This window comes from Ambystoma mexicanum, chromosome 4p (assembly GCF_040938575.1).
Source record: "Ambystoma mexicanum isolate Mex_15411 chromosome 4p, UKY_AmexF1_1, whole genome shotgun sequence".
Taxonomy (NCBI): Eukaryota; Metazoa; Chordata; class Amphibia; order Caudata; family Ambystomatidae; genus Ambystoma; species Ambystoma mexicanum.
In genome coordinates, this window is record NC_090927.1 from 979,181,852 (window position 1) to 979,204,463 (window position 22,612).

The window sequence follows — 22,612 nt, forward strand, 5'->3', positions numbered from 1 at the left end:
AAAGGAGTTGGTCGGAGTGATACTTAGGACGGACATAGGATGAGTTTGAAAAAGTCAAAATGGGAGGTGGTAGAAGTGAAATAGTAGGATTGTAGTGCACATTATAGGCAGATTGTAGGATTGAAACATCAGAAGGAGTTTGGTGAAAGTCAAAAGGAGGTGGTAGGGTGGAAAATCAGGAAGAGGTTGACAAAAGTCACAAGGAAGTGGTAGGCGAGAGGCATTAGGAGGAAGATGGTGAAAGTCAAAAGGAGTAATTGGAGAAGTTGAGGGGGAGATCAGAGAACACCAAGATGAAGTAACAGGAGAGTTGACGGAAACAGCAGAACAACATGCAGATAGACAGGAGAGGAAGGTTCTAGAGGATATGGTTGGCCTGAGGCAGAGGTTAAGAGAAAGACCCAAAGGTAGGCTGGGGAGCTAGCACGTGGCATATCACCTAGGAGGGACATGTAAAGAGAAGGAGTATAGAGGTGATCAGATGGGAAAGGTGATAAACAGTGGAGAGGGAAGGGAATTCCCATCAGGATCCCCTAGAACAGATGTGTGCAAACTTTGGCTCTCCAGATGAGTTGTACTGCAACTGACATCAGCCATAGTCAGCACAGTCAAGGCCAGTGATAATAGGGGTCGTAGCCCAAGAGATCAGGAGAGCCCGTTTGCAGACCCCTGCCCTGGAGAAAGTGAAATTAGTCCAAGCTCATCACATCTATCTTTCCCTCATACCAAGACTTCTCCAGTTGCCACAAGTACTAAAAGCAGCATTTTCTTCACTTACCAAAATCTTTGGTAAGCGAGATACTAACAGCTACAGAGGTGCAGGGTGTGGGAAGCCCCTTTAAGCCCACAATGAAAGGTGCAGGAAAGGTGCAGGAAAGCAGAGCTTTCGACCTCCTTAAGCCAGCGACAAGGAACTAAGGCATGGGATGTAGGGCAGAGCTATAACCTGCTTGAGGCAGCCTGAGGGCATCCTACGAGGCTGCCAATCACAGGGCATGAACCCTGCAGACCCTAAGTGCGGGTGAAGCCACAAAGCCATTGACTGTGTTTAAGCTTTCATCTTTATTTGGCCCAACTTGTACATGATATCCCTAAATGAAATACCTGTAAAATAAATGCCTGTCTTGGTTTCATTTTTGATCCCATCACCTTTGTGATACCCCTTCTCATAGAATATTTGTTTTCTAAGGTGCAACTTCCTGAAAACCGCTGCCATCTAAAGTGGTTTCCTTTGTTCTACCTTGGTTTACATTTTTTTCAATGAGATCCCCATCTCTTTCCCTTCCTGAGTGAAGTTTATACTCCGATTATTGAATCTCATTTCTAAGTTTCACTTCTAGGATTCCCCTGTCTCACTTTCTGTGGGTCCCCTATGCAATTTAAACCACTTGAAAAGTAGCTTTGGGAGCCACCCAAACCTTTCTTATGGGATTATATCCTGTATAATTAGTTTCAAAGAAATACTCCATTTCTTCAGCTGGGTGTTCGCTAAAACGTTCAACCCACAAGTGTCTTGTTACATTGCCAAATGCCTTCCCCTAACTGAGAAGCCTCTATATCCATTGTCAAAACTTCCATGTTTGACAACCAAATTATCTGAATGTTACACGTAGTTGCCAAATATTCCTGACCCACTTCTACTTAAGCAATAAACCCTAGCGGGCAGGAGCATTACCGGGTCAGGTAATGCCCCAGGACTGATTTACTGGACTCAGGGCCTTAACGGTAGAACCGGGGCATTGCCAGACCCGGTAATGCCCCCCTCCGGTTGTGTTTATTGCTATTAGCACCCTGACATGTTGTACCAGGATGCAAATAGTTTTTTTTTTCAGGTTTAGAGATGGCGTGTTTAACTTTTCTCAACTTGAAAATGAATACAAAACAAGATGGCTACCATGGAGAACGGAAAGGGGAACTACATGTATTGCCTTCTCCCTTTCCATGGCGGCCATTGTCACAACGGAGATGCACCGGGGACACTGAATGTTCCCGGCAAGGGACAAAGGAGCGCAAGGTAAGCAGGGGAGGGGTGGGTTGTCTATGTGGCAATTGGGGTTGAGGGGTGTACGAAATGAGGGGAAGGGGAGCGTGGCGCACTTACCTGAATCACCAGCCGGGAAGATGGTGGTAAATCCCCCGTTCTGAGCTTCCTGATTGGCTGGAAGGCCCCCCCCCACACAACCCCCGGGTACTACTAATACATATGCAATACTTGTATAGGTAAGATGGTGTGGGGAATAAAAGGTTAACCTCTTCATTCCCTGATTAAGCTTCCGCCAAATATCAGTTCAAAAATAACAATAAATGTTCTCTTTAATAATATACTCCTCTGCATTCATTGGTAGTTCTGCCCCTTCCCTAAAAGACTGACAAGGCGTATCTGGATCAAAAATCATATTGAAAAGTCATCCCAGGAATATGCTCCCTCTATCTATGTATAGCCCCTCATATCACCATTGAAGTTCCCAATCTACCCTTCATCCGAAGCAGTCCAAAATGCCCTTTTAGTCAGCACCACAGAAAACCTTAAAGTTCTAGGTACTAGGATCCCCACTCCACCTTTTTCTAGATATCAGACACCCAAAATGTATCCCTGAATACCTGCTGCTTCTCTTGCCTCCTAATCTGTGTTTCAGAAGAGCATACTAGGTTACTCTTCTTAAAGTCCTGTGAAACTATTGATCTTTTCCATTGACAATTCAGGCCTCACCCCATTTAATGTTGCTATTTTAATACCACCTACGTGTTCAGCCATAGGAATTTGCTTGAGAAAATTAATGAAAGTAATTTCTTCATCCACCAGATGTCAGACTGGACACCAGGGAATCCACTCCCCACGCCCAAAAACAAAGAACTGTCGAATAACATAGACAACAATACATAACAAATACTTGAAAGACCTCTCATCTGAGAAGTTTCAATAATGCCTTACCACATTATGGCCAAGACAACCACAGTGACATACGGCTGCAAAGGGGATAACACCCAATTGGTTTCCAGCATTCCACCAGCCTCAGGTACCAAACCTTATAATCAACCAACAAACTACCTCTCATCAAATTCCATTAAGGGGAGTTTCTGAGTCTCATCACCTTGTTCAACACAATGCAACAACAACGATTGACAACAATCGTGCATAGCCATCCTTGTCCCTAGCCATTAGACATTTCAGTTGATATTAAGAGCCAATTACTCACCCTTTCCCCAGGGAAATCATCATAGATGGAGCAAGACCAGAGCCCCCTTCAGATCTCATTGAGTGACTGTGGTATGATCAACCTACTGTACGTCTGAGTAGCAAAAATGTCATTCCTCGCCCAACTTGATATAGATAGCTTTTGTAAACCACCTGATCCCCCTTGATAAGCCAATAAAGCAGTCTTTCCATCCATTTCCTCCTAGTGTCACATTGCCTGCTCCACTTCTTCTAGGTTCAGGATTCTGTATTCATCTCCCCCACATTTGAATAGAAAGTCAACTGGAGAACACCATCAATAACGTGCATTGTGCTCTTTAGGCCAAGCTGTCAATGCTTTACACTCCTTTCTGTTTTTGAGTGTCAGCAATGTTAAATTGTGATAAATACACACATGTGTCCCCTTCTTTTTTTTCTTGTTCATAGGTTAAAAACAAACCTTCTACACAAATTGATTAACCAGAGGGAAAAGCAATGTCAGTGGCATTCAAATTGAGATTACATTTTTAGGTTAAGATTACATTCCAGTATTACACAAAGTTAACAAATCGCAGCACACAAAGATTAAAAACAGAATCTACAAAAATATTAAAAAAGTGTTAATTAAAATGCAAGCTTTCGACCATACATAATACGCTGCAGCCATGATAACTCATTCTGCTCTCAACAGAGTGCTCCAGAACTGGTCACCTTCTCTGTTAAAATCATTAGTAATAAAACCGGCATAGCCTTTACCATAAGAAGTAGCCATTCCTGGGCATTGTGTTAAAATGTGACGGGCAGACTCTATGGCCAGATTACAGAGGCAACATTATTTTCTCCCTCGGTAAATCTTCCATCTACCTGTATGTTCAAGAGTAAGTAAGATATTCATGTGGAGGTAGGTAATGAATCTTTGAATGGGGGCCTAATAGAGCTTTCTCAGGCAGGTTCAGGGGCCGTTTCTGCCAAAACCCTGTCTGCTGTATTCAGCATAGAGTGTGATCTATCATAGGCGATCACCATTACTACAATGATCGAGAGCGCAAGCCTTCTTCTTTAAGAGAAGGGCCCAGTTAGGAAGGGTTATAAATTCATTTAGGGAGCGATTCGAGTAAGTTAGCTGGGTATCTGAGTCCACACACAGCTGCAATAGAAACTCGTTATTGCAGGACCATGTGTTTGCAGAGGCAAAGTAGTGTAAAAGACTGTTAGGCATGTCAGTTGCGTGGAGTATTGTGATGCACATGCTACTACTCTGCGTAAGCCAGTGGGATCTTAATGATTGTCGGCCCAATTTGTATCAAAGAGCCTCCACTGGTACTGACTGCGGCACCTCAAGGATAGATCTCAATATTTTGCTTTCGAGTCTGCTGACCCAACTCATCAGATGCTGCGGAATAGCAGCCAGCCCATATAATATTCCTGGTACTATACTTTTCCAATAAAGGGCCACCTGACCCTTAATACTATTACCTCCCTTAAGACGGATGAATTTTTTTTAAAAGAAACCATTTCTTCAGTATCTTAAAACATATATAATAGTTATAGAATTCCAGCGTAGGTGAACTACATATAGGAAATCACAGATATGTCTATTGGTCTGCAACTTCTAAGCCAGTCCCATTCATGTGCCAGTCGAACACTGGCCTGCTAGAGCGCATACCAACTACCAAAATTTTGGTTTTGTGAACGTTAATGGTTAGTTTATTCATGTGTGCAAATATGGCCGGTGCATTAATAGATTGCTGCAGCCCAATTGGTGTGCGATCCAACAGTACCATGTCGTCGGCATAGCAGAGACAGGGCACCACATGTTTACCAATTTTGGGGGAAAGATTTTGGACGGTTTGAATATATGGGCCCATATCACTCACATATACATTATAAAGTAGGGTTGCAAGTACAGCATTCAAATTTATATAGGAGTTAATCTTATCGGATGTTCCTTGGGCCCCTCACTATACGATTCCCCTGTTAATTTACATTGACTTGAGCCAGGAATGTATTCATTTTGTGGGGTCTTTGTAGTACAAATGACCACATCAATATAGCATGATCACTAATGGGAGTAAATGCAACATCAAGGTTAGTACAATGTTCCCTCGTAGACTTGTCCATTAATACAAAGTCCAAACAAGAGAAGCAATTACTATTGGTCCATGTATATGGTATCAGCCCTTTGACCCCCTTTCCACAGTTCAAACGGGTCATGTCAAATCTCCTCATGAATAACAGCCAGGAATGGTCTTTACCACCAACATTACCAAGGTCAACTTCCATTAGACCGTAATTGGTCTCACCCATATCATGTAATTTATACGGTTGGGAGCATTCAGATCACCCGCAATTATCATTCTCCCACCAGGATATCTTTCACATCAGGTTCCCAATATTTTCTCCATAATTGTTAACATTTCTTTAGCCTTAGCCGAGCTGGGGGGGGGTAGGGGGGAGGTAGATGTTGATGATCAGCAGATGGAAGTCAGTCAAATCTATGGTAATCAGGATTACAGCCAATACATATGGAGAGATAATTTCCTCATAAAATGGGGAGACTTTCATGAAAGACTTGACACCAAGAATGAGCCCGCCAAATGGACGACCAAGGGACCCACGTTCTGCATGTCTAGAAGTCATGTTGAATCTGTCAATATATAAATTGTTCATGGCCCAGGTTTCTTGCAGCATGAATGTCACTATTAGTAGTAATTGAGGTTCCGATAGGATGTTTCATGAATGAGCTATGACCCTGTGCATTCCAACAAAGCATCTTCAGCACCTTTACAAAATTGGAATTTCAGTAAGAGTCACCCGTTTCTTGTTCCCAATAGGGTTTACTCATTCCTTCCAGGTTCATCTGAATGGGTCGATCCTCGTGAGATCTTGTACCTGATGAAAAATTGCTCAACAGCTGGGGATGATGCAATTTCCCCAATTTGCGGCTCTGCACCTCCGATGCCCTTCCCTTTCGGATGTGGTCGTTAGTAACTGGTGGGGCACAGCAGATCGTTAATTTGAATCCCAGAGACTCATGAGCCGGTGCACCCATACAAAGCAGAGAGACAATTGCTGGAGAAGTTGGATTAATAAGCGCTCAATTGGACGCACTATCACGTTTATGAAGTTCGACCCCGCGAATGTCTTCACTCTTGATTGAAATTAACCACTCGATTTTCCTCCATAGTTGCAGGATCATTGATCTATTTAAAAAGGGGCTTTTGCAAGTGGGTTTGATTTCTTCCAATTTAACTATTGTCCCCAATTCAGTCCACTGATAGAAATTAGTCGGGGGTTGGGAGGACTTTGTGCTATTATTCGGTTGCTGTGATTTTGCATGTGGGCAGTGGTTTGATAAGTGAGAACAGGTGGGTTGGACAGAGGAGAGTGATAGAGCCCACATTGCTCACCAGGCCCTGCCACTTTCTTTGTGGCAGGGGCGGTGGGCGCCAGTCCCCCTCTGGAACAAACCCACTTGTCCAAAGGACCTCTAAGTTCTGCATGTCGGCTAGACCCATCACCCTGGTCTTTGACAAAGATGGCAATAGATCCCTTATCCTGTCTGACTCCTCGGGCAGCTGCTTTATGCTTAGATAGATAACCTGTGGGCTTAAGGAGTTCAGCCCGTTTGAGTGATGGTCGGGCTTTATTTGTTGAAATCTTCTTTCCATGTTGCATCAGCTGCCTGGGAGGGGGCGACCTGAGCAACGAGATCTCAATACAAAGTGCTTTGATAGCTTCCTCTTTTCCGAAGCAGCCGTAATGCATAAAGGGTTGTTCTGCCCTACTTCCAACCTCAAAGAATCTGGAATTTCATTATAGCCATCTTCAAATTCACAGCCATGTTGGCTGACAGGAAACCAGAAGTGATTAAGGGCAGACAATCAATGCCTTGAACCAATTCTGAAGGGGATAGCACAATGCGCAATATTGAGTTCCTAACCGTTTGTCAGGATACCATCCACAACTATTGCCAAAATGTATTTAAACTCCAGCTGTTCAGCTGCAAATTTTATATTTAAAATAGAAAGGGCATACATTTGGGAAATTAGGGTAGACGTACTAAAGGATGACAGATCCCCTTGTTGTGTGGTAGCAGGTTCATCTTCATCCGAAGAATTGGTCCCAGTATATGCCCCTGTATTGGTGACCAAGGCTTCCAGATCGGGAGAAGCCGACAAAATTAGTCCCCATAAGGTTTTCACCCTGGGAAGACCCTTGTCCAAGTGAATTTCTTTGAAGAGTGTGGCAAAGCTTAAATAGCTAGCCATTATTGATACTGAAAGAATGGCTCGAGTTGCATATATCGATAGCCGGGCTGTCACTGGCAAAGGCACCGCCCCATGTGCCAATTGATTAGTTGCATGATCAGAAGGAGCCACTGACCAGAGGCTTGTGATGTTTGCCTGTTTATTAGTCCCAGCTTTTTTTACGTGTCTTTCACCCCTTTTTTGTGCAAGGGGTGCCCCTGATACTCCCATGGCTCCTTAAAGGACTGCGGGGGCGCTTACCAGGCTTAATGTGCAAGCTACGGAGACAGTACTTTTTTTCATCATATCTTTCATGACTTGATGGAAGAGGCACAAAGTATCAGGAAGAAGTGATGTGCTTACCTTTCCGATCGGAAAGGAAAAGGAATCGATCTCAAAGTGTCCGGGTGAAAGCGGTGTGTAGCATGAGATCCACCCGCCGGTCCTAGAAAGCAAACTTGGCGGGTTCACAGAACCACAGACCCGCACACCAGAACAGATAGATGAAGGTTGAATTGCCTCCTCCCATGCAGGAATCAGTGGAAAGAGAGGAGAGACTCCTTTTTTGGCAGTAAAATCCAGCAAGGCAGCAAACAAAAACACAGAGTCTACAGCCACAGGAACACTCTATATAGGAGCAGCTAAATGCCTCTGCAGGGAGTCCCGCCCCTATTTTGCCTATATGCTGGAGACCGGAAATTGTGACATGTGCAACGCCAGTGATGGTGCTGATTACACGAAAAGCCTTCGAGACAAGATATCCACTGAGAAAACCCTATCAGATGTATCCCCGAAGAGATGACGGTCTCCTGAATGAGAACCCTGAAGAAGCGTGAAGATGTGAAAAGGAGAGGCTGGTGATGTCACAAGAAATGAGCATGACGCACTGAGAAGGATGACCGAAGAAGAGAAGGCGTAGACGTTATAGAATCTGATGGTGAAGTAAAGAATCGAGAAGACTTTCATGTGCGGAATGAAGATTGCACGTGTGAAGAAGCACTGCAGAAAATGCAAGTCGTTTTTATAACTGTACAGATGCCGTAACGCAAGTAGACTAAGTAATCATAAAAGCTGGCTATACATAGTGAATAGATCGCAGGCGGTGCCGCCAATATATATGTATACGTGTAGAATCTGGACATTCAATGTCAAAACTTTAGTAAGCTCAACCCATGGAGAAATGAGGATTGATAGTTGTGTATGTGTCGCAGCAAGGAAATAAGCAGAGGCTCGAAGATAGACCAAAGGAAGATTGTTTGGCCTGGTGTCAAAGGCTAAAGCAGCCAAAACTGGTTATCATTTCTTGAAGAACAGTGAATGTGAGACGCTGAGGCATCCCTTGTTAAGTTGCAAAGAGAGAACTCCATGAGTGCCAAGTTTCTGTATTCAGGACAAATAAATGCTATAAAACGGGCCGATTCACGGTCTCTGATCATGTGAGTCCAAGATGGAAACAGATGTGGGCATGCAAGCCTGAACCTTGTTAAGAAGATGCTCACACTCCCTTATACTCCCAGGAGAAAGAAGCAACCACAAGGCCAAGTTCAAAGACAATCTGAATGGCAGATGACATGAGTGATGAGAGATAATGGGCTAATTGGGTGGGGAGACACAGTCAAGTCCACACACAAACACCCGGGGTACCAACTTATGTGCTGCTAGAGAATTGAATTCTCCAGAAGTGCACAAGTGTGCCAACCAATTGTAGAAGGCCATATAATGAAGAGCCTTCTAGTTTGAGAGCCAATGAGATGAACAAGTTACTAACCAACTGGTAACGTTCTTTTGACTGGATGTTCCTCCCACGTAGTCCTCATCTATGATAGTCGTATCTCGCCAGCTTTGCTGCTTTGGAATTTCTTTTCGGCAGAGGGCGCTGTGCACGAGGTCGTGGCATCAATGTCCCTCAAGGGCCGCAGTGGCACGTCGATGTCACCAGTAGTACAAATAGCTCATTCCACGGCCGTTGGCTTCAGTTCTGTTTTTAAGTTATAATTCGAGGAACCTTCCAGGCGTGTCTCAGACTGTAAGCTCTTCGCAAACGCAAAGTGTATATCACGCAAATTGTACATTGGGGAAGGTTGGGTGGGGCGATGAGGATTACATGGGTGGACATCCAGTCAAAAGAACGTTACCAGTTGGTAAGTAACTTGTTCTTCGAATGGCTTGTGTCCTCCCATATATTACTCATCTATGATAGCCTCCCAAAGCAGTAAGGAAATAGGAGGTGGGAGTACTATTTAGCTTTATCATGGATGGAATGAAGTACTGCTTTTGTAAATAGCCCTTCTTGGGAAGATGAAGAATCTAAGCAGTAATGCTTAACAAAAGTATGAATTGACGCCCAAGTTGCAGCTGAGCAGATGTCAATTACGGGGACTCACCTCTGAAGAGCCGCAGAAGTAGACATGCCCCTCGTGGAATGAGCTGTAAACCCTTCCGGTGGCTCCTTCCCTGCTAACTTGTAACACTCCACAATAGCTTGAGTAATCCAGCGGAATATAGTTTGATTTCTCACCGCTAATCTCAATTTCGGACCAGTGTAACCTACAAAAAGTTGGTCATCCTGGCGTAATTTTGCAAATTCTCGCTATATAAAAACTCAGAGCCCTTTTTGGGTGTAGTCTGTGCAACCACTCCTCCTCTTTGCCCAAATGAAGGGGAGGGTAGAAAGTTGGAAGTATTATTTTTTGGGACAGTTGAAAATCAGAAACGACTTTCGGCAAGAAAGATGGTTTAACCTTAAGAACTACCTTATCCTTATGAAAAATAGTATATGGAGGTTTGCATGAAAGAGTCTGCAACTCGATTACCCTGCGGGCTGATGTTAGTGCCACAAGAAGGGCAGTTTTCAATGTCAAGAGCCTTAATGGGCAGGAATGTAAAGGCTCAAAGGGTATGCCTGTTAGAAACTTTGACACAAGATTTAAGTCCCAGGCCGGGACATGAAATGGTACTCGAGAGTACACGTTAGTGAGTCCCTTCAGAAATTGGATAACTAATTGAATCTTAAAATAAGAAACCTCCTCTGAGGAGCGCTTAAAGACGGAAAGCGCAGCCAAGTATCCTTTTATTGTGCCAATTTGAAGCCCCAGATTGGCCAGATGCAATAAGAAGGACAACACTATAGGAGTGCCACATTGAAAAGGATCCACATTCTTGTCCTTGCTCTAGTCACTGAACTTATTCCAACGACACTGGTACAAAGATATTGTTTCTGGCCTTCTGGCCGAAAGCAAAATCTCCATTATGTCGTCCGGGAGATCCCAATCCTTATATCTCAGCCTCTCAGAAACCATGAGTGAAGGTGGAGTGTCTTGACCTCTGGATGGAGAACCCGACCTTCCTCTTGCGAGAGAAGATCCTCTCTTTGTGGAAGACGTATAGGAGGGCAGATGAACATGTCCAGAGGTCCGGGTATCATGTCCTCCTGGTCCAATCCGGAGCAATTAGGATCATGGTTGTCCCGAACTTTCTCAACCACCTGATTACACAAGGAATGACTGGGACTGGAGGAAACGCATACAAGTGTGGAAATTCCTAGTCCACTACTGCCTGCTCAGAGTATCCGCCGCTGTGTTCTGCTCTCTGGCTAGGTGAACCGCCGACATATTCCTTCTTGTGTTGCCCAGAACCAGAGCTGCATTGCCTGTCTGCGCAGTGGTAGTGACCCTATGCATCCTCTCTTGTTGAGGTAGTTCATGGCCACTGTGTTGTTCGTCATTATCAGGATATTCTTTCCTCGCACAGATGGCAGAAAGGCTTTCAGTGCTAGTCTGATCGTCCTCAGCTCCAAAAGGTTGATGTGTAGTTTAGACTCCGATGCAGACTAACGACAGCTGATTATCAGATCGTTGGCATGGGCTCCCCACCCAGTGAGTGAGGCGTCTGTCACTACAGATATCTCCGGCCATGTCTCCCAAAAAAATCTCCCTTGAGAATATTGTCCTTGCAAGCCCACCATAGAAGGTCTTGAGCAACTCTGCCCGGAACATGCAGAAGATCCGACATGTTCCCTGAAAACTGGAACCGCTGAGTCCTGAGGGCCGATTGAAGGGATCTCATTCTCAATCTGGCCTCTGGCACCAGAAAAATGCAGGATGCCATGAGGCAGAGCAACCTCAGAAAATCGTAGGCTGGTAGACGCTGGGCATTTTGGAATTTTGTTACCATCTGCAGAATGTGTTGAGCTCTCACCTCGGGAGCCAAGGCTTTCCCTGCGAAACTATCCAAGACCACTCCGATGAACTGGAGCTTTTGGGGATGGTATTATATGGGACTTCTTGTAATTGAGGGAGAAGCCCAGTTGGTGAAGGAAGTGGCAGGTGATGCTCAGATGTTCCTGGGCCTGTTTGGCAGAACGAGCCCTGATTAACCAATCATCAAGGTAGGGGTATACATGAATCCCCCCCAATGCTGAGATTCGCTGACACCACCGCCATCAGCTTGGTGAAAAACCTCAGGGCGCAGGTCAGCCCGAATGGCAGAACTCGAAACTGATAATGAGAGCCACCAACCACAAACCTCAGATACTTTCTGTGCTTGAGATGGATTGGCACATGAAAGTAAGCATCCTGAAGGTCCAATGATACCATTCAGTCTTGGAGTTGGAGAGCCTGAAGGATCTGGAAAGTGTGACCATCTTGAACTTGTCCTTCCTGAGGAACTTGTTCAAGTTTCATAAATCCAAGATGGGTCTCAGTCCTCCGTTCTTCTTGGGGATGAGAAATTAAGGGGAATACCAACCATTGTTCCTCTCCGCTACAGGTACATGTTCTATTGCACCTTTCTCTAGCAGGGTTTATATCTCCTGCACAAGGAGCGGATCTGGAATTTTGACAGAGCTGGCTCCCGGTGAATGACCCCCAGGCCTCTTTAGAAAAGGAAGGCAGTAACCTTGGGATACTGTTTCCAGTGCCCAAGCATCTGAAGTAATGCCCCGCCATTTGTTCAGATTCTGAGAGATTCTGCCTCCCACTGGGGTCTTGTGGGCTAAGGCCTCGGAGTGGCTTAGAGGCAGCTGCAGCAGCAGCTGAGGGCAAAGATGCCGCTGCTGAGGCTGATTTAGCACTCCTTCCTCATCCACCACAAGGGAATTTCCTTTGTCCTTTCTGTACAGCCTGTCCTTTTCCTCTACCAAAGGAGGAGTAGTAATGAAAAGAACGACCTCTCCAGGAAGATGAGCTTGAATAAGGTTGCTGAGGTTGCCGAATGGAGGCGCTAAGGGACTTAGCTGCCACCCTGGAGTCCTGCAGCTTCTCCAAGCTTTCGTTCGCCTTGCTGCCGAACAACCTTGAGTCATCAAAAGGCATGTTGAGAAGCCTGGCCTTCACATCCAGGGCTAACCCTGACTTTCTCAACCATGCAAATCTGTGCGGTACTGTGCTTGCAGCCATGGATCTGCTAATGCTGTCAGCAGTATCCAGCCCTGCTTGGCGATACTCCCCCATCGGCTCCTTGCCATCCTTTATTATATTCAGAAAGCCTTCCCTTTCTTCACCTTCTGGAATATGTTCAGCTGCCCCTTTAATACAGTCCCACAAGGTATGGGTAAAACTGGCTAGGTTGCAGGTGACATTTGTGGACATTAGGGCTCTACTGCCTGAGGTAAACACCTTGCAGGCCCAAGCGTCCACCTTCTTATCCTCTCCATCTGGGGGAATAGAGGAATAGGCTGACTGTCTGGAAGAAGTCGCAGCCTGGATCACCAAGCTTTCAAGTGTAGGGTGTTTCCTGGGATAATCAGGGTCACTGGAAGATGGTCTATACTTTCTGGTAAAGCTCCTATTAATAGCTGAACCAGACTCAGGAGTCTCCCAGTTAGCTTCTACCTTCCTTTGTAAGGCCCTATGGAAGGGTAGAACTGGGTTGTTTTGCAGACCCTGATCCAGAATGTCTGTCATAGCATCCTGCTCGAAGGTTGGTGAGGCCCTGCTCCAACCCATGAATTCAGTCACCTTGTTCATAAGGTTCCTGTACCCTGTATCAGTGTGCTCTGAAGGGTCAGGTTTTGCAAACTTCAACTCTGGTGACATATCTAGACCACTGGCAGAGTGGAGGGAGTCGCAGAGGTCTTTTCACCTTGACTCAGGGTCAATAGGTGCCTCAGGAACTTCTCTAGAGCCATATTTGACTCCTAACGGGGAAATATCCCCCTCAGAGGCACTTTCCTCTTCAAAAATAGAGGACATTGGCCCTCATTACGACCCTGGCGTTGGACCATGGTGCTATTAGCACCATGGTCCATGCCGGTCTCCGCCATGGTGGATGGCGGAATTACCGCCCCCATCACAAGGTTGGCGGGGGCGGTAATTCCCCATTCACCATTTGCCCTTCCTCATTCCCATTTTGCCCCATAGGGCATAATGGGAATGGGGAAGGCGATAATTACGGCACCGCTAATAGCGGTTGCCGTAATTATCGCTAAGGTCCCTTTGCGGCACCCACTTTAACGGCTGGTCTACACCAGCCGTTAAGTACGGGTCCCGCAAAGGGACCTTGTAATCAGGCGGTAATGGTTTAACGGCGCCGCCGCCTTTTACGGCGCCGTTAAACCATTACCGCCTGGGTCGTAATGAGGGCCATTGACTTAAAAAAGTCAGACCTCTGTACAGGTTTGTAGATTCTTTCCTGTACTGGAATTTGTCTCGAGGAATTTGAAGGAACCGTCAAAGGCATCAACGGTTTCTTTGATGGAGATGCCTTTGACTTTGGCGTTGAAGCGGTCGGCGCCGATGGCGGCGATGAAGTTGTCGATAGTCTCGACGTTTTATGTTTCTTGGACGGAACCAGGGATCGACTCGATTCCTGGGTCAAAGCCTTCAAAGTCTTGGTGTCAAGTCGAGAATGTCGAGTCTCAGACTCACTACTTGCCGAAATAGTTTTTGACCTGCCTGCATTGTCCAAGGGAGCGACCGGGGTCTGAGTCTTGCAAGGCTCTTTAAGACGGTCGGGGCCGCATTCTCAAAGATTTGCATCATTTCCACCCTGAAAGCATTCCACTTGCTGGGGGAATTCGACCTAGTTGGGCATCATATCACCTCCCTGGAGGTGTCTGAAGATGAAGAGGGAGACCTGTGATGTCTTTTCTTTGACTTCTTAGAAGAAGAAGTCGAAGAATGTCTCAACCAACTCCTCGATCGAGACCTCTTCGGATGTTTGTGCCGAGTGGAGTCTCTGGACTCCATGGTTTTTTTGTATTTCTTCGAAGAGCCTTTTGAAACTTCCTGCCCCACCGCCAATTTACCTTTTCCTTTGCGAACAGCTATTTCGTCATAGACGGAAGTCATAGTCGTCGGTTCGATGATCTTTACCCAGACACCAAAGGCAGACCCAGTGGGCATCTGTGATGGACATTTTTGCCCCACAGTCATGACACTTTTTGAAACCCGATTTAGGGGTTGAATGAGTAGATGAAGGGGGAGCATGCCGTTGTCTTGAAGCAAAGCTTGGAAAAACGGAACTGAAGCAAACGGGGGCGGCACAAGCTATTTGTACTACTGGTGATGTCAACACGCCACAGCGGCCCTTGAGGGACATCAACGCCACAACCTCGTGCACAGCACCCTCTGGTGAAATTATTTTTCCGAAGCAACGAAGCTGGCGAGATACGACTATCATAGTTGAGGAATACGTGGGAGGACACAATCCATTCAAAATTGGGTTTCTAATCACTGTCAAAGATGACTTTCACAAAGGAGGGGCATAAGTGGCCCGACTGACTATAGAGACCCAATTACAATCCAATCCCTTATAGAAAGTACACTTAGATACTCCCCTTAGTTCAATCACAATCCCATGTAGGTTTTTGTAGTTTGACACATAGTATGATGGGTTTCTGCTACAAAAGTAATATTTTTTTATGAAATGTGTTGAGACCATGCTGTGAGACGTCCGTTGATGTCCATTGTACTCCCTGTTTTAGACAACTGAGAATAAAACAGACACTTTGCCAACTTCCTGAATCAGTCTTCTTATTTAGTGTGAGAGTTATTCTCCATCCCATCCATCATAAAATGTGGTACCTTCATTAAAAGGACCATAAGGGTTCACTTGGTAGCATGTCGGATGGTTTGGTAACAAGACCCATCGACCAGTGGGACTCCAGGGTTTCGGACGATCGAGTGCCCTCCGCCATCTAGCTGGAAGATCATGAGGTTTCCTGTGGAGAGAGGCCGATATAGAATCCTTGCAAGAAAATCGAGACGTGGGATGGGTCCCTCTTTGACGAAATCCCTTCTGGTTTCCACAGGCGATGTGCGGACAGAAGGCGATAGTGGACGATTGGAGGGGAGTCGATACCAAAGGCCTCGAGCTGAACGAGCGAATGGCGAGTAGACTAAGGGGAATGGAAAACTGAGGGGATGGGATTGTGGTAGTTTAAAAGTAACGGGTAGTTTAAAAGTAAGGGGGAAAAGTAACAGGGAAAAGTAAGAAGTGCATTTTTTGTGTGTAAATAAGTGATAGAGAGAAAGCACAGGAATCCTAACCCAAGGGGTTTTAGAAGGAGTTGTCATACACTTCAGTCGAAGTAAACTAGGCCATGTATCTGACAGGTACGTATAAGATGACAATTCAAATCATGTGATCAGGGTATTATTAGGGGCAGATACAAGAGGAGTGATCACTGAGGATAAATGTGAAGAGTCGGCTAGTCTGTCTGTTTGTGTATTTCTGGTATAGTAAGGTGTCGGAGAGTTACAGTTGTGTAAAGAGAACTGAGAAGGGGTAAAGGAGATATAGCATCTATCTAGAGAAATTGTCAGTACCGATTCAGAGGTAAACTGAGATTATTGAAAGTAGAGGTTTTGAGCAGCAATTGTTGGAGGGCGCTCATATTTGTTGTTTTCATTAAAACTATTTTTGTAAACACTGGTAAGTATCGACAGTCAATTGAGACTTGTCCCAGTGGGAGACATTACTCCTCTGATTCATTTATGTAAGACATTGCCAAAACACATGCCCAAACTTAAACAGTACAGTGCAGAGTGGGTGAAAGGTACAGCAGATAAGATGTTCATGCCATGGCCACAAGGGGGATCATTGTCGAAAGCAGTATTGCAACACATGACCACATACTTGCACGCTGCGTACACGGGACAGAAATTGGAGAAAAGGTTTGCTATTTTAGAGCTTTGGAAGATGTACCAGGAAGAGCGGGAGGATCCGCCATCTGAGTATTGGATGCTCAACCAGTGTAAAGAGGAAGGTGTGGAGCCTTCTGCTCCCCTTGCATCGCCTGAGGTAAAAAGTGATAGCACGGAAGACGTATGATTGTATCCATTAAAGGAACTGAAAGCGGCAATGGGGTATAGTAATCGGATATACAAACCGCCTGCTTGTAGTAGTGATGATAGTCCAGAGATGAAAAGAAAAGAGGAGATCTTTAAGGTGGGAAGAGAAAAGGGAGTGATCGAATATATCAGAGATAGAACAAGAGATCACGAGGTGGAAAGGAGAGAAGGATAAAGCTGACAAAGTAACGGTTGTACAGAACAAATGGATGGGAGGACAGATATTACTCAAGCTAGATGGGAAAAGCATTGAGGAAGTTAGGCAAAGGGAAGATCAAGATTAACAGGCTAGGAAAGACAGGGAACAAGAAAAGAGATTGAAGGAAGACAAGCAGAAAAGAAAGAGCAGACAGTGGCGAGAACAGAAGAGGAGCAGCAAAAGAAAGAAGAAAGCGAAGAGGAGCAAAGGAAATATGGCAATAGACAAAGCAATAGAAGAACGGGATAAGCAAGAAAGGAAGAGAGGAGGAAGCACAGAAGTTAAGGGAAGAAGAGAGAGTTAGATGCGTAGCAAGTAAGTGGAGAGAAGTAGATGAAGAGTTAGAACATAACAGGAGACATTGGGAACATGATATTGATCGTATTCAAAAGGAATTAATGGAACAGAGTCCAGTAATACAATGGATCAGTATAGAAGAGTTCCTTCAGTTACAGGGAGCAACGTCAGGGCCATCTAGAGTGAGCCTAGAAGAGAACTTCGATATAGGGAGTATCAGAGATAGGATTGATAAAGCCTATCAGGACTTAAGAGAAGGTGGCAAATCGGGAAGCCGAGGGAAGGGAGATCAAACCCTAGCCTTCCAATCACAAAGCAAAGAGGATAATCCACTCAGTCTTGAGCATAGAGCCTTGTTTTTAAGTAGACTGACCTTAGATAAGGGTGAAGGGGATGAGAGTCACACTAGTTGGGGACTAGATATGTCAGACAAGGAGAGAGAATTCTTCTGTGGGGAAGAGGGAGGAGGTGCATGTGCCCATGAGGGAGGGCTGCAGGCAGACAAGGAAGTAAGATGGTCTGATCTAGAGCAACCTAAAGAAAGAACGCCAGTCCCGATAGCATATTCAGAGCGGCCTAAAGGACGTTCGTATAGCGAGAAGGGAGAATCACTGCCATATGTAAACAGGTTAAGGTCATTGCCGGGAGGAAGGTGATCAGGAACCATTGTCCCCACAATGGATAGGCAGATGATAAGAGCCGATTGCGAATCAAGATTTATGCAGTTTCCCTTATTGGAAAAAGGGGGGGGTGACCACAGTATATTCCATGGCCACAGATGGATAAGGATCATTTAAGGTGCAAACTCCCCAGTGGGTGCGGGAAAATGGATTTATGAGTTAGAAAAAATGACAGGAAGAAATACCTTAGCAATAGGAGATTTTAAGGGTCTCCTAGCAGCTATTCTTGGCGAGAGAGCTGATGACATTTGGGCGAGAGCAGGCTATCCAAGTGTCACAGCACAAAATACAGCGCACAATGGAGCGCCATTTAATTATTGTAGGGCAGATGTCTGGAGAGCGCTCAGAGTGCAGTATCCCGATGTATCAGACATGGGTGTGATCATGATACATAAAATGAAAGAGGATGAGTATCCATTTGCTTACATTCAGGAATGCTGGACGCGTGAGCCGTGGGGAAAAACAGTGGCAGTGTTTTACCACATTTTATGTCAGGCATTGCCTGAGCAGATACAGAGGCAGCTCAAAAAGCAAGTGGGAATGGAAGCCAAGCCATGGGCTGAAATACAGTTGACTATAGTGCATCACTGTCGGCTGTTACAGGAGAAAAACAGGAAGGAAAAACAATGCTAGAAAACTTGAGGAATCCAAGTTAGTCCAGAGGAAATTGTCAAAATATGCCATAGAAGGGGTGGTATTGACAAGCGGGCAAGGACTAGGAGCACAGCAAGCAGTGAGTACATCGCAGGTGAATAATGATCACCCGATGGACCAACGAGGGAATAGGTTTGTACCATGAGGTAGAGGCATGGGCTACAGAGGAAGGGATGGATTTCAAAACACTCAAAATGGGTTTCAGAATGCGCAGAATGAGAACCAGAATGCGCAAGGAGGATTCGACCAAGGGGCACTAAGCAGACGGGGTCATCCTATATGTTGGACATGTGGAATGACAGGGCACATTGCACAAGTATGCAGAAGCCAAGGGTATATACAAAATGGCCAGTTCTCAAGAGGGGGACAGCTTATCCTCCAGCATATAGCTCAGAAGCTAGGGAAGGATTTGCCCAAGATCAGACAGTGTATCAGGCACAAGCGATGGAAATGCAACGGGCACAGCAACCACAGCAAACACCATTGTATCCACCGCAAGGGCAGTCACAGCATGTCGCCATGCAGATACAGCAGAACGCAAATGTACAATTATTGACAACTAGGATAGACGGTGCCACTGTGGTGGGAGGGAATCCTTTCACAGGTACAGGGGTATGTATGTATCCACAATAGGACAATAGTACAGCGCATAGGGCGACTTGATGTGTTCAGTACTATCTGTGAAACCAAACCCCCAAGAGGAACCAAGAGTTGATGTGACAATAGGAGGCAAATCTTTTTTGTTTTTAGTAGACACTGGTGCAACTCGTTCATGTATACGAGAGGGAAAATATCCAATCTCGGGAAACGCCATGAATGCTCAAAGATTCTCTGGAGCTAAAAGTCGAGTTCCATTTACTGATGAATTACCAGTCTCCATAGGAGAATGTGACATGCCTGTTCCATTGTTGTATTCATGGCAGACACCAGTTAATGTTTTGGGAAGAGACTTAATGACAAAACTTAATGTGACCATTTCTTTTACTGACAAAGGTATAGTGTGCTCCACTCCTGGGATATACTATATGAATGTGGGTGAATTTATATTTGCGTTCACAGGGCAAGTGGCTCTGCGAGGTGTGCTGATAGAACCCAAAGTTTTCCTTTATGGGGTGAGCATTCTGTTAACATGGCTATCTGGCATAGTGGGAAGAACTATGAGGATATCTGGTTAATTTTTGTTTAGACCACAGGTTCCTAAGGACGAAGACGGGGGTCAGTGTTACGCTCACCTGGTTCCCACAGGGGCGTCGATCGAACCCGGACAGCAGCGGCCTCCACCAACGTGAAGCATAGGGCAAAGATGGCTGTCTGGACAGACCCGCCTAGTCTCGTGTGCTTGACTCGTAGGAATATTCTCCTGTAGATGGAGAAAAGGATTTAGTCCCATGGATTTGAGTGCAGACCCCTCCCCACTGCTCCCGCTCTCCCCACTGGCCGCCTCATATATTCCCACTTAGTGTCCTCACCTTATGTTTTTAATGGATGAGCTCTCCATCCTGCGTGGCTTGCAGGGGCGCGTAGATACCAGTTACTTCACTGGTTTGGGGTATTGGAGTTCTGGAAGATTATTGACTCCGGAGTTTACCAAGTTTAAAGAGTTCAATATGTCCAATGTTCACTCTTGCACCCGTTGGTGATTTTGTGGCAACAAATACTGTCTGGAGGTTGCTGGTGGCATTCAGCTGATTTACTTTACTGCACCTAGCAACCTTACATGTATCACATGGGCTGTCCTTGTAGTTTGGTTTGTGCATATCAGCACATCTCGCCATTCCTGTTCCCAATTTATGTATGAATCATTCTCCTGGTCACTGGTCACATTGTTGCGGCTCCCTAATTGTGCTCAAGGACATTTGGCTCCCTCTCTATTTCCACGGGCTTCTCCCCTCACTTGATTTACTGATGGTTTCTCTTCATTTGATTGCATTTATTCCCCTGCTGCAGCCGTCTTCTCCACTGGTACTTTGGACCAGTCCTCTTTCTGTTTCCTTGCCGGGCGGGCCTCTTGCTTGTACGCTATGATTGCGTATCATTACGCTACTTAGCGCCATCACGTGCCCTGCCTTGGTCATGTGATGCACATCGCGCGGAGCTTCCATTTAGTGCTGCTCGCGCACGGCGCTGCTTGTAGGATGAGACGGTGCCGTCCTTCGTCAGCGGGCTGCTTGCAAATGGATACAGCCTTCTGATCCTCGATTTCAGCGCGCCCTGGTCCTGGTAGATTCAGCTTCTTACCGTATAAACCCTTCGCTAATTTATGCTATTAGGCTGCATTTCACATGGCTTTTACCATATACACGCTGATCCTTGGGGCCTTCGTTATTATGAGGTTAGCTGCAGTGCGTGTTGTTAATTATTTACATGGGCTCTTGGGCCCACACCTATCTCAATAGGGTCTTCACATAGCTTGCTGGACTGGCTATACTATTAGCCTTCTACCATGCCCTTTGGCTCCGGTCATGGACAGTTGGCAGTTCCCTGTCTGTCCCCCCTTTTCTCCCATGAGCCCAACCTCAGGGATACCTTTTCGCTGATTGTGCCGTTACTGACACGCCTGGACTCTCATCCTTCAGCTCACAACAAGGGCATGGGGCCCTGCTATAGATTTAATGTTTGTTCCATTTCTCTATATTGTCCCAGCAGTGTATTGTTAGCCTCACTTTTGTGGACATAGTTTGAACTAATTACACCGTTTGGTTTACAGTTACCCCAGGCCTCCCAAATTGCCAAGATCATCTTGCCTGCCTCCCGTGCCCAGCAGGTCCTTGCATCGCTACCCACCAATATGGGCAACATTAATTCTAGCCCCCTTGCTCTGACAGGTAATCACTTACTTTTGTCGAGACATTATATACTGGCTTTTGTCTTGTTTTCCTTTGGCCTTACTGTACCTTCTCCACTTTTCAGCCCATGGATAGTCCTAGATCCTTGCAGGACTTTTTCTCCAGCACTGATATCCTGGTCATTTACTGTGCCAGCGTATGGCTCATTGCGTGAGGTCAGTTTTGCCCATTACCTACTTGTTTCCTACCATATGGTGCCTTGGCCCTCTTGGGGATTCAGTTCTACCCACAGACTTGGTAATCAGGCTTCCTTCCCCTCTGGCTCTCCCGTGGTTTTTCACTCATTGCTCCTGTAGTCTGTATGGAGTTTTCACCCCTGTGTTTGGGTATCTATTTATACCTCCGCGTCTGGGATCTTCTCTTGAGTCTATCCATTTTCTCAGCACCTGATTTATTTTCTCTCTTCTCACTTGGTTTATAATAGGTGGCACATGGTGGGTACATAATTCTATATCTTAAGTCTTAAGTTTGTTTTCTGAGGTGGGGCACTGCCGCATATTTATGCAGTAATGCTCTTCTCTTGCAGTTTTCTGTTCCATACCTCCTGATGAAGACGTTGTACAATAGACACACCACGTCGAAACCGGTTGAGTTTTGTCTACAAGGGATGTGATCCATACCACATGTTCATCTTTAGATCTGCCCTTGCGATAGATTGTTTTAATAACTTTTTTATATTGTATGTTCTTCTGCTCTTATAAAAACCAAAAGAATTACTAAAATTATTAGATGGGTTGTGAGGATGGTGCTCGCTCCCCAGTATGAATTAACTTTGTCGTTTTTTAGCCAATGTTGTCTGGATGATTGTCACGCTGAATGTTGTATGGTTTGAATGCTGCACTATGAATGGTTTGGATGTTGGACTAATTTTTAGCCATGTTTTATATGTACCTCCATTGCTGTGATATGAAATAACATGCTCTTTAAAGTATTGTGTCATTAACTGATTATTTTTCTAATTTTTGTATCATGATTAAATAAATTTGATACTATTTGTAAGCAACACTGTTTTGTTTCTCTGGACAATTTTTCCAGACTGTTGGCGTTCAGGTAAGAGTCTGTATTACCCAACACTATCCGGTAAAGTTGCGTGAGTTTAACTTGTTTTTTCCTCCCTTCATAGATGCGGGGTAAGAAGATGCCGCGTATTGAAGGATAATGCCTCCGGTCGTAAATCAGGTAAACCTTGTGATAAAATGATTGTCTTGGTAGTCTCTC